Source organism: Gymnoscopelus braueri (genome assembly GCF_963280865.1).
Source record: "Gymnoscopelus braueri genome assembly, chromosome: 21".
Classification (NCBI taxonomy): Eukaryota; Metazoa; Chordata; class Actinopteri; order Myctophiformes; family Myctophidae; genus Gymnoscopelus; species Gymnoscopelus braueri.
Genome location: NC_137623.1, coordinates 39,055,268 through 39,068,719, shown reverse-complemented (window position 1 = coordinate 39,068,719; position 13,452 = coordinate 39,055,268). Strand labels below are relative to the sequence as shown.

The window sequence follows — 13,452 nt, the reverse complement described above, 5'->3', positions numbered from 1 at the left end:
CGTGCGTGCGTGCGTGCGTGCGTGCGTGCGTGCGTGCGTGCGTGCGTGCGTGCGTGCGTGCGTGCGTGCGTGCGTGCGTGTGTGCGTGTGTGTGTGTGTGTGCCCGCCCTCTTCTTACAGCTCTGTACAGACAACAGCTCTAGGGAGTGTGTGGATCTCCCAGGTGAGCATGCAACAATAACTATAGATTTGACAAGAGTGGCAAACTTTGCACAAGACTTCTCCTTGCTCCTATGAGGGTAACATAGGGTAAAATTGTAAAAAGTGTTGAATTGAACTGCCTTGCATCTTCTATGATTAAAACCATTCGCTTAGGTGTTTTTTTCAGACACAAGTTGGTTGATTGATTGATTTATCAATGTTTTTTATTGACTACAATGCATATGAACATATACGTTTACATAGCTGTCAAATAGTAGAAGGGTTAAGCAACTTAAACTTCAAGTCATAATGTTGCTATGGAAGTACTTTAGGGCAATGGAAAAAAATTGATACAAAGACACAAGTTAGATCTTACTTATTTTGTAATACACATATTATTATTATTATTATTATTATTATTATTATTATTATTATTATTATTACTACCCTTATTATTATTATTATTATTATTATTAAATATGTTCTGAATAAACATAGAAATGCAAAAACTGCATGACCGTCTGTCTAGGATTCTGTTTAAAAAGTTTCTCAGTAATAAAGCTATGCACGATTATGCATTATGTGCATTATGAGCTTGGTGAAAAGAAAAACATCCTTTAACTTGTTAAAACCGGCAAAACATCTGCATCATTTTTTAGATTTTAGCGTTGGCTATTCAAAAATAGCAGATATGCAAGCTCACAGTGCATCACTTCCTATATTTTAACTATGTTTGAAAAATCTTGAAAGTGTTTGAAATATTTTGAATAATTTTGACTTTTTTTAACACAAATCTGGTGGTCCCTGGCACAAAACATTTTCAGATGGCGGGTCCGCGTCCAAATACATATCATTTTTGGGGTCCTTGGCACGAACAGGTTTGAGAACTATACTGATTCAGAAGGCATTTGTAGAATCAACCTCAGGTGTTAATGGGTTAAGTTCTTGGCAACACAACATGTTTACTATATTTAATGAACTTTTATTTTGACATGTTATAAGAACTTAACTGTAAATCGGTGTTGTTATGGTGCTTGTGTGCACATGAATGTTGCATGTCTAATTGTCTATCCAAAACTAGATATTCAACTTGATGGAATGATGGATATTCACAGATGGAACAAGATGCAACTTTTGGCAAATGTATTGTTTCCTTGTCACGCAACCTCCTCCACATTCTACTGTCAATCATGGTTTACACCAGTGGTTTTCAACCGTTTTCGCATCAAGGACCCCCAAATTGACAAGTATTAGCCCAGGGACCCCCATTTGAAAAGATATGCCAGGGACTCAACCGTTGAAATTTCTTGGGGATCCCAATCTACACTGTATCATCATCACTAGTGTTCATTTAACTCTGAGAGTGTACAAATGGAACCAAATGGACCCGTTAGGTACCATTTGTAAAGACATATAAGGGTCAATTTGGTTGCTAACTATTAATTTGGCTGGGGACCCCCTGGAACCCCCTCAAGGACCACCCGTGGTCCCCGGACCACTGGTTGAAAACCCCTGGTTTACACAGATCTAGTTCTCTCTCTTGACAGACTGGCTATTCAACATGATGTTCAGTTGATAGATAGAGACAGAGGGGGAATTACATTTTATATTTTGCAAAGAGTTTCCTTGTCATTCAACCTCCACCATCAGTTTGATACTCTTCCTCATACCTTCACCATTTTTTATTATCAGAGCCAGTTTACGTCTCTTTTCCACCAGCTATATAACACCAGTTTGTTTTATTTCATTTAATTTGATTTGATGGAGGTACAGGACAACAGCTGTAGCAAAACAGCATGTGCAATACATCGTCAATGTTTCGGCGATGATACAAACTACCCTGAGGGACTCCGGTCAATCAAGTATAGATGGGTTTCCGCGCGACGTCATCACAGAGCAGAGTGCGCAATTTGCGCATGCGCGGGGGAGAACGAACCGGAAGCGCCATTCACTCTCTCGTTATTTTCGGGATTTAGATAGGCATAATGCTGCTATTATAGGCATAATAGGCATAATGCTGCTATTATATACAAACAGATCCAACTTTCGACAAATCATTTTTATTGAGTAAAGAAGATATTACAAACTGCATCATTTAATCTACTTTCATTAAACCTGGTGAAGACCATTTATTTTCTGAATGTACAATGGCCAGAGCTGCTGCGGGTAATAGCGCCCTCTACAGGCTCATCCCGCCACTGCGCGCGCATCATCCTCTCATGTTTACAAACAGGAAACCCATCTATATAGAGGGTTTAAATGGTTAAGAACGTATCGATATTTACTTTGAAAATTGGAAAATCAAAGCACAGTGCCAGAACCGGCTACGTCTGTTGTGGCCACCATGAAACACACACACACACACACACACACACACACACACACACACACACACACACACACACACACACACACACACACACACACACACACACACACACACACACACACACACACACACACACACACACACACACACACACACACACCAACCAACCAACCACATCTTTCAAAGCATGCGCGGCACAAGGTGCGGCCATCGTTGAATGATTATAGAGGCCTTGGAACCCAGAGGTCTCAGGTTCAATTCCAGGCCCTGCAGCAATGTGTCAAAGTGTCCCTGAGCAAGATACTTGACCCCCAACTGCTCCCCGAGACACTGCCCCCTAGTGCCCACTGCTCCTGTCACTAAAGATGGGTTAAATGCAGATATACTTTTTTCCAATATATCCAGTGACAAACACCACAAAGGTGTGTGGACTACATTATTATTATTATTATTATTATTATTATTATTATTATTATTACCCTTATTATTATTATTATTATTATTATTATTATTATTATTATTATTATTAATGATATTAACAATAATTATAATAGATTATTATTATTAACAACAGGGGTTAAATGTGCTCATTTCATTGAAATGCATGCTTTCAATGGGCCACTCATTGAAATGCATGCTTTCAATGGGCCACTCACTGAAATAAGTGTGATAGTATTATATGGATGCAAGTGCTTGGTACTTTATAATGAGGCAACACGTTCATAACTATGTTCACAGTTGAATTGAGAGACCTAATTTGATGGAAAAACTTGATCATTTATAATGTTTTATGAATATTGTTATAAAGCATTATGCTTATTCTATACTTATACAGTGTTATAAACAGATTATAATGCATTATAATTATAACACATCGTAGACATGGGTTAACTTGGAGTTGACATTTTTGGGCCATAACCCCTCTACTAAAAAGGATAAAACAAAAAAGCTTGAGAGCTCATCTCCATTGTGGTGCATGTGTGTGTGTGTGTGTGTGTGTGTGTGTGTGTGTGTGTGTGTGTGTGTGTGTGTGTGTGTGTGTGTGTGTGTGTGTGTGTGTGTGTGTGTGTGTGTGTGTGTGTGTGTGTGTGTAAAAAAGTACCACATGTTGTGGGGGAGAGACATACAGAAAAATGTAATCAATACAAATGCATTCATACAATTTCCAATATACCAGACAACTAAAATGCAGGTAAAAAAAATAGCCCTTGGCAGATTGGTCTGGCGCTCCTCGGTTTGAATTACATTTGTGGGTTGACCAATCAGAGCCCACTATTCAAAGTAGGATTTTTTTTGCTATGATGTTTGAATCGGTTTGTAACCGCCCCTTGGAAATGAATCTTCCTCACCGAAGTTCCAGACTAATACCTACGCAGTTCATGATTTGAGGCATTGAGGCATTTGAGGCATTTTGTTAAAAAAAAAAGTTTTTTTAGCCTGAAAATGTTAGCCTGTTAAGGAGGAAGAAATGCCACTCAAAAATCTTCACATCAGCCTCATGGTGGCGCTATAACAGGCCGATTCACGCTTTTACCTCTAACTGCACCATCTGCGTGAAACTTTGCATGCACAATCCCTAGAGGCCAAGGAAAAACCTTTGCCCTGCATTTTTCACATCTGCCTTTTAGAGCGCCACCAGGAGGCTGACTTTTGTAAAACAAATTTTTGCTAATTACTCCTTAAGATTCTGTCCAAAAATCATGCAAATCTGTATACAGTATCTCTATAGTCATGTGATCAAGATGGATGTGTCCGATATTTCATATTCAATCAATCCTAATTGGCTAACATTGGCTTCCAAAGTTTGCAGGATAGGTCCTGATAGAGCTGATAAGGGAGCTGATAAGGGTCGTAAATCCTGCTCTATGTTAATTAAAACTATATGTAGTTAAACAGCTGAAAACCCAGTGTAAAAAGGATGAGACGAAATCGGTTCTCAAATTAAAAAGTTGACATTGTATTAACTCTTTGACTGCCAGAGTATTTTCATAAAGTACTCCCCCAGTGCCAGCAATTTTCGTGTTTTTTTATTTTTATATTTTGAATTTTTCTCATGAAAATAATTTAAGGGGACATAATGTAAAGACCCAGCACAAATCCGCCACTAGAGTGCAGCACATGACAGCTAGATCAGGTCGTTGGGTCTCTCTCAGCCTTCTTGATAGATTAGACAGTGAAAAACATGAAAACGGAAGTGACGTCGTCCCAGATTGTTTTGATCGCCAAAATGCCGTCGTGATACACGACGGCGATGACTGATCGTCACCCAGACCATAGATTATAGAAGAGAAACTGTCCGTTTGTCCGTCATACCGTGTGAAAGACCGTTTATTTACCTATTTTGGACGAAAATGACTGGGGAAAAGAATCAAAAACCGGAAACGGAATCCAGGTCATGAAACCGGATGCAGATGTCCGTGAAGTAAGTGGAACTCGAGAATAACATTGAATATTAAGCAGCATAGCGCAATCAGAGATTAAACAATGAACGCGCGTCCAGCGCGTCGAGCGCGTCGACGGCCAACTGGACAAAGTAGCACTTGACGCGTTATCGCGTCGTCCGCAGTCAAAGAGTTAAGAGAAAGAATCAATACACGAGGCACCGTACAACAAAAATATCTCTCTGACTAAACAGTCAATGATCACAATAGTTATACACAAATGAAGTTATCAGCTCTGACGATGACATCTGGCCATGAGGAGCCTCGCTCGTAGGTTGAGAGAGAAGATGACAAGCTGATGGTGTGACAGTTTATCATGGACAAACAGCGTCCAAATGTCTCAAACAACACATTGACCTCGGCTCTGACCGACGTCGCTGGAGGTGTTGTTGCTTTGTCATAGATGGTCAAGTTAACTCCAATTAGCTGTTATTGTATTCCTCCAGAGATAATCAGTGACCTCGGAGGGCCTGCGCAAAACACATGCCGTCTCTAGAGGAAAGGAGAGAACTAATACTAGAATTAGTTCCGTACAACCTCGAACTTAATACAATCATAAGATCGGTAGGCAAGTATACTGAAGTCACACTGATACAGCAAGGCCCTGACTCATGGGTTAAACATGTCAGTTTGACAGTGAGAAGTCATATAGAGCCAGGCTGAGTTAGGCGCTGAATATAACACAAGACTGTCACGGTCTGAGTCAGGGCGAATTGTAGGACCCAAGTGCAGGAGAGACAGAGGCAGAACAGGTCAGTTTAACAGGTTTATTAACTCAAAAGGGATTAATACAAGCAAGGGACTGAACTCATGATGTAACTTCACGCAACACAATACAATGAACAAGCAAAGACATGGTGCAAACACAGGGCCTAAATAGACAGGGAAATAATAGGACACAGGTGAACTCAACAGACAATCAACACTGGGATAGGCTAACAGGCAAACACAACACAGGTGACTAGGGTTACAATAATTACAGGGAGGTGAGACAAGACAGGAAACAGTAACTAGGCACAACAGGAAACAATACTACAAAATAAGGTACAGAACAAAAGCAGGGCAACAACAACAGAGTAACAGAATAACAAGACTAGATACAGAACAGAACAAAGGCCTAATAAGTCCAAGACCTTATAAGGGCAATGGCGGACTAAATAATAACATCAAAGTCCACGGCCCGAGGAGCGGACCGTGCAAAGACAAATTATTATTATTATAAAATATCTATCAGGTCCGTTCTGAACAAAATGCCTCAAATTATGAACGCAGCGTGCGATTTCCGTGAAATTTGAATGAATGCAGTGTCTGATTGCCGTGAAAGGCCTAAGAAGAAATGGCACCCTTTTCACATTGGCCTATTATAGCGCCACCAGGAGGCCACAATAACCTACCTGACCTGGCGGAGACCTGTGCTCCGAGGAGCACTTTTTACAGGGCCAAGCACTGGCACAGTGCAAGGCTCCGTTTTATTATAGGCATTATTTATCTTCTTCTTTACGGGGCCAATCACTTGCACAGTGCAAGGCTCTGTTTTATTATTGGCAGTATTCACTATTATTCTTCTTCTCCTTTTTCTGACGTTTTTCGCAGTTCTGGCTTAACCGTGCATACGCTTTTTACGAAACTCAGCCATATGGTAGTGTGTCATGAAAAACTATCAAGAAATGAATCTCACACTCATTCGTCATAGGGTGGCGCTATAGCACTCAATTGAAAGTGCCAACTTTGAACAGGTACAACTCATGCCGTTTGACCTACAGCCATGAAACTTCGATACACACATGTGTCTCCTCATGCCTAACAACTTTCATACTCTGACTTTTGACCTCTGACCTTTAGATTTCCCACCATTTTGAATTATATGAAAAACAGTTCAAATCAAACTCCTCCTGGGATTTTTGAGCAATCTGCACAAAACTTTTTACACATGAACTTTGGACCTATACCGACAGAAAATCCTGGTGAAATGTTTTTAAGTGAAAAAATGAAGCTTTTATGAGCCAATGAATATTGCAGTTTTATGACAATTATTCATCTGCCCCTAACACATACATGCAGACTCACATTACTTTGAAACTTTGCAGTAATGTAGAGGGTCATTCCAAATATCACTGAAACCAATCTTATTCCAATTGGCCAAATGTGGGCGCTATAGCAATTTTTTGAAAATGCACATTTTAGACAGGCATAAGTCATGCCTCGTTTGGCCGACAGCCATGAAACTGTGTGTCTTGACTCATATAGAACACATCTATCACTTTTACCAGTAAGCTCCGCCCTTAGATTGTCCGCAATTTTGAGCAGTTTGAAAAACACTTAAACCCAGGATTTCTGAGCAATTTGCGTGAAACTGTGTCATCTGTGTGAGCTTCTTTTTCACCAGTTCACCATTTCATTACCATTAGTGAAACAGGGACTTGGTTCATGACAGAAGGCAAGAGTTTATGATCTTCAACAGACAACATCAGCCTGGACGAAGCTAGAGCACTACAGGTAGTGTTGCAGCCTGTGAGTCCGAAGGTCGAGGCTTCGATTCCTGTCAATGGCAATAGGTTGAGGTGTCCATGAGGGAGGTTCTTAACCCGCTTTTTGCACTTCATTCTTGGCCCTGCTAATCGCTGTCTTTCTCAATCAATCAATCAATCAATCAATCACTCACTCACTCACTCACTCACTCACTCACTCACTCACTCACTCACTCACTCACTCACTCACTCACTCACTCTCTCTCTCTCTCGCTCTCTCTCTCTCTCTCTCTCTCTCTCTCTCTCTCTCTCTCTCTCTCTCTCTCTCTCTCTCTCAGAGTTAGACGAAATCAACGACATGAGTGCAGATCCAAGAAGCAAGAGGCTTGAAGGTATGTATATAATTGACATAGATGATGATATATATATATATATATATATATATATATATATATATATATATATATATAAAATATGTATTAATTTATTTATATTTATTAAAGCTAAGCTGCTTAGCATCCATGATCATATCATTTTTCTATTTAAAGCAATAGAGGAAGAGAAACAGAGAATTCTTAAAGAGAATGAAGAGAAGAGACGTAAAGAGGAAGAAGAACTGAAGAAAAAATTTGACGGAGAGGCTCTGGAAAAAGACAAGAAAATTAAAGAAGAACAAGCAAGATGTGCAAGAGAGATGGAAGAGAAGATACGTACAATGATGGAGGAGCTGAAGAAACAGGAAGAGCAAGACAAACATGCTAGAGAGCTGGAAGAACTGAAGAAAGAACATAAGAGACAGCGAAAGGAACAAAAAGAAACATCTAAAAGGGAGATAGAGGAGGCGATGCGTAAGATGACAGAAGAACGTGAGAGAGAAGCAAGGAAACACGCTGTTGTTAATTATTCATTATTTGGAGCGGTTGCTGCTGGGGCTGTGGCTGGAGGTGGAACTGGGGTAGCTATAGGTACATGGTTTGGCCCAATGGGTACAATGGTTGGTGGCACAATGGGTGCAGCAGTAGGAGGTATTGCAGGCTATTTTGAAAAGCAGGGGAAATAGTCAACAAGAAAAAGTGCTCCTCGGACAGGTAGGTTATTGTGGGCCAGCAATACTCATAATTTGCCAATCAAGATGGAATATGAAAAATTGGACGGATCCGTCTTGATCACTTGACTATAGAGATAATGTGTACCGATTTGCGTGATGTTTGGACAAAATCTGTCCAAGTAATAGCAAAACATTTGTTTAGCAAAAATCTGACTCCTGGTGCCACTATAACAGGGCATGTGTTCCTCTGCCTAGTGGGAATGTGCGTGCAAAGTTTCTGCACCACCTATCTTGAATCCAATAACCTCTTTGAAAACTTACAATCCAGTTTCAGCTCCAAACACAGTACAGAGACTGCCCTCATCAAAGTCACGAACAACCTCCTGCTCTTCTGCGACACCGGCTCACTCAACATCCTCAAATCTCACCCTCGGAATCTCCGGCACTGCCCTCTCCTGGTTCACATCCTACCTTTCCGACAAACATCAATTCATCTCCATGAATAACTCTAAATCCATCACAACCTCTGTCACCCACGGTGTCACCCAGGGCTCGGTGGTTGGCCCCCTCCTGTTCATTCTTTACCCTCGGACAGATCCTTCGCCACCATGGCCTCAGTTTTCATTGCTATTCCAACGACACACAGCTCTACCTCCCCTCCAAAACCATTACTGCTACCACCCTCTCCACCCTCACCACTGTCTGACTGACATTAAAACCTGGATGCAAAAAAACATGTCCTCATTATTGGTCCAGATGTCCTCACCCGCTCCACTCGTAATTTCACCCTGAATATTGACGGCTCCATTGTCACCCCCTCCACCAAAGTCCACAACCTTGGTGTCATCCTGGATCCCACCTTCTCCTCCTAATCCCAAGTCAACCACATTACCAAAACAGCCTTCTTCCACCTCCGAAACATCGCCCGCCTCCGTCCCACACTATTCCAAACTGCAGAAGAGACTATATCATCCATGCCTTCATCACATCCAGACTTGACTACGGCAATAGCCTCCTTTACGGTGCCACCTCCAAAGTTGTCAAAAAAATGCAATATGTGCAAAACTCTGCTGCCCGCCTCCTCACCAGAACCAGATCCAGAGACCACATCACCGCAGTCCTCCATGACCTTCACTGGCTCCCAGTAAAACAGAATAGATTTCAAAATACTCATCACCACCTACAAAGCCCTCAATAACGAGGCTCCCCGCTACCTCTCTGACCTCCTCAAACGCCACGCCCCCTCCCGCTCCCTCAGGTCAGGTGATGCAAACCTCCTGGACTTCCCCACGCACCTGGGGTCACAGGGCTTTTTCAGTTGCAGCCCCCACCCTTTGGAACCCACTCCAACATCACATCAAAGTTGCCCCCATCCTTGCCGTGTTCAAAGCCTCCCTCAAAACCCACCTTTTCAGACTTGCTTTCCCCACTTAACTCAAACCAAATCTCCCTTTCTGCTTCTTAGTCTTAGCTTAATGTTTTTAGCCTTTTAACTTATTTTTTTGCTCCTAATAAAATTGTTTATTTTAAGCTGTTTTGTAAAGCGACTTTGGGTACTAAGAAAAGCGCTATATAAGTCTGATGTATTATTATTATTATTATTATTATTATTATTATTATTATTAACCCAGCCAAAGTATCAGGTGCAGTGGGCGCTGCAGGGGCAACGCCTTGTGGAGCAGTTTAAGTGTCTTGCTCAGGAACATCTCGACACATTGCTCGAACCTTGGACCTTCTGCTTCCCAAGCGGTCTAACCATTCAGATATGGCAGCCCTTTTGTTTATAATTTGTTTGAATGTATTGTAGGAACCTTTATTGTGATTATGTTTAGGCCCTATGTTGTTATATCAAATTATGTACCTTTGATTCATGTTTTTCTATGTGCTACAGAAAACATTTTGTATCACATTTTTCACTGTAGTTTTCCTTTAATAGCATTATGTGACATCTTGTATTACGCCTTGTTTATTTGTTTATAGTGCTTATTTGCCATAGATATCTTTTTTTAATCATTGCTCACAGTTGATGTGGTATCGCTAACGCCCACCCAGTAAATGACCGTAGCTATCTCTGGTGCAAACTATTATACTATATTGTACATTGTCCCTCCCTGTCAAATAAACCAAAAGACAAACAAATAAAAAATACTTTAATGAACTACAGTAATAAAGTATCTGTGCCTCCAGTGTTCCTGGGTGTTGAAGTTCCAGTTCAAAACTGGATATTTATAAAGAAGGAAGGAAAGGAATATTATATATACGGTATATTGACTGTATCAACACAGAATATTGCTGACAAGAGTGTATGTGCCTCAGATCACATTAACTATTGTTAGATACTTTCCCCTGTTAAAAAGTGTGTGTATGTAGCCCACATAAGCCTTTACTTCTTTCCTGTTTTAGACCCATCTGCCTATTTACTTCATACCTAGTGGACCACTAGGTATGAAGTAAATAGGCAGGTGCCACGGTGAGGACCACTAGTAGTGGCCCTCAATAGGTGGACCACGGTCCGAATGCGGACTGCACCACAACTACACATATTTCCAGATCAACTCAGGGCAAATTATACTTCATGATTTATTTGTATTATCTGCAAGGTCTTACCGTGAGTAAAACATATACATTTGATACACTGCATGCAGTGCTCTGACATGCGACTGTTTCACACTGTGTGTGATTTGGGTTGGTCCAAAACACATGTAGTATTATGGGCTGTAATCTCCATGACAACGATGGTGTTATGTCTCGTCCGTCTTCGCCTCCACATCTAATGTTCTGTGGGCTCTCTCTCTCTCTCTCTCTCTGCACTCATCAGCGCCCCAAGAGAGCTCCACAGCACATCTCAGCACACCTGCCCTTCGTCTCCAATCACATCCAAACTCTACAAGAGCCTGGCCATACCCCACTCCTAGGCTGAGAACATACTGTAGGCAATAAGGCAGGATGAATCAGCAGTTAGGAGAGTAGAGTTAAGCAGATATAAATAAAGGCAGATAAACTGTCTTTTTTCTCATGATTGCCTAAGACTAAGTCAACTAGATGACTTAGGCAGATAGTGATTTTTCATTTCTTCTTTCCTGAAAACCTTAAACATATGACAAACTTTTGCCTATGTTTTCCCTATGTTTATCTGCCTTTATCTGCCTAACTCTACTCTTATCTCCTAACACTGCTGATTCATCCTGCCTTATTGCCTATGTTCTCAGCCTATCAGAATGCATTTTACATTCAAAAATAGTTTCTGCCCAAGTCAAAAAGTTTCCAGAAATCACTTTATGCCTACGGCATTTTGGAATGTAACAAGCAATCTGATAGGCTGAGGACATAAGGCTATAAGGCACAATGAAGCAGCAGTGTTAAAAGGCAGAAATGTCAATTTGGCAAAAAAAATAAAAGGGCAATTATGCTAAGAGGCTAACGATATACAATGACTGCTTATGAGAATTACAAATACATTCAGTGTTCTTATAATTGTTGTCCATTGTACACTGACTGTAGCAGACTCAACGGCATACAGAGTCAGATAACTACTGAGTCTGGCAGCTTTTTTTCTTTTTTCAAAGTTTTACAGTCTTGAAGGAAATGAAGACCCAAATTGTGGACTGCTTTTTGCTTGCAACTATTAATGCCGCAGCAGTGCAAAATATGAAAGCTGCGGATAAGTCGGGTAAGCAATACATGGAAAATGTATTGGTAACTACACAGTGGTGTCTAAAGATACAGTATGGCCATTAGTTGTAATATCCAACCGGCTTCACCAATCCAAATCCAATCCACTTTATTTATATAGGCCTAGCACAGTACAATGCATGGTTACCAAAGTGCTGCAAAAGAGATAAAAAGACTAAAAGACTAAATACACATCAGCTAAAACACATTAAACAAATACTTGGAGTATTTTGAAAGTAATTTTGTTAAGTCTAAAGTACATAGAAACATAGATCTGCTATTTTTGAAAAATCGTGAAAACTTTGAATAGGCCTATATATATAAGCAAATCAAATCTTTGCTTCTGGGGGTCCCTGGAACAAAACATTTTCAGATGGGGGTCTGCAGCCAAATGCATATCAATTTGGGGGTCCTTGGCACGGAAAAAGTTTGAGAACAACTAAGGTAGAGTATGGTTGCTGTCGGCTGGAAACCTTGTAATGTATGTCCAAAACTGTTACTTTTCAAGAAATGGAATAAAAGGATCTGTGTTCGAAATGGATCCAATGTAGTTAGTAGGCCTATTTAGTCACAAGCTCTTGTTAATACTTGCAGGGGTGAGCTCTAGGGGGTGCTCAGGGGGTCGGCGACCCCTTAGTTCTGACACTATGGGGGCGTGCGCGCGCCGTGACGTCATAAAATAGAGCCCCCATAGTTCAAAAATCCACAGCTCACCACTGAATACTTGCCATTGTTGGTTCAATATAAAACCCATACAGACTTAACCACTTTCAAAAGTTTTCAAAAACAGTTGCTGATATACAAGATCAAAGCGCGCAGACCACTTTGAAATAAAGTCCGTTTTGTGGCATCAATATGCATCAGTCAAAGGATCTTCACCAAAATAATTTGTTTATCTTTTGGACTGTGGAGGTGGCAACCCCTATGGTCAGATGAGACCATAGTGGTGCAATCTGTAGAGGTCCTCCAGTCAACATGCAATAGACCAATTATTTGTTTACTAGGCCCATTTAGAATCTCTCCCTCCGCTATGTAGCTCGGAGCTATAGAGCGTGCCAAAAATCCTGAAGGGGGCGTCAACAAGTGTCTTTTGGTAGCAGCGGACATCTTTGAGGGGTATAAACCAGGTTGACTTAACATTGCCCAAAACAAACATGTCTGCTCTACTATGCCGCGCCCCCCCCGTGGTGACGACGCGTTGGCACGCTCTATAGAGCGTCGCAGTTCCCGCCCACTTCCTGTTTTTTTTGGTGCCGGAAGAAAAACTCAATGCATTTTTCCATTGACATTTCCAAAAATATTTATATCTATTAATTTAAGCCTCGAATCAAGCCATCACGAGATGACATGAAT

The 13,452-nt window shown here is 41.0% G+C and overlaps 1 protein-coding gene across 2 annotated transcripts in view; it reads left to right on the top strand.

The window, feature by feature from the left end:
• The window catches only part of LOC308077311 (GTPase IMAP family member 4-like), a 128,185-nt gene that overhangs the window by 5,996 nt on the left and 108,737 nt on the right, over positions 1–13,452 (top strand). The gene's annotated exons all lie outside the window — the stretch shown is intronic.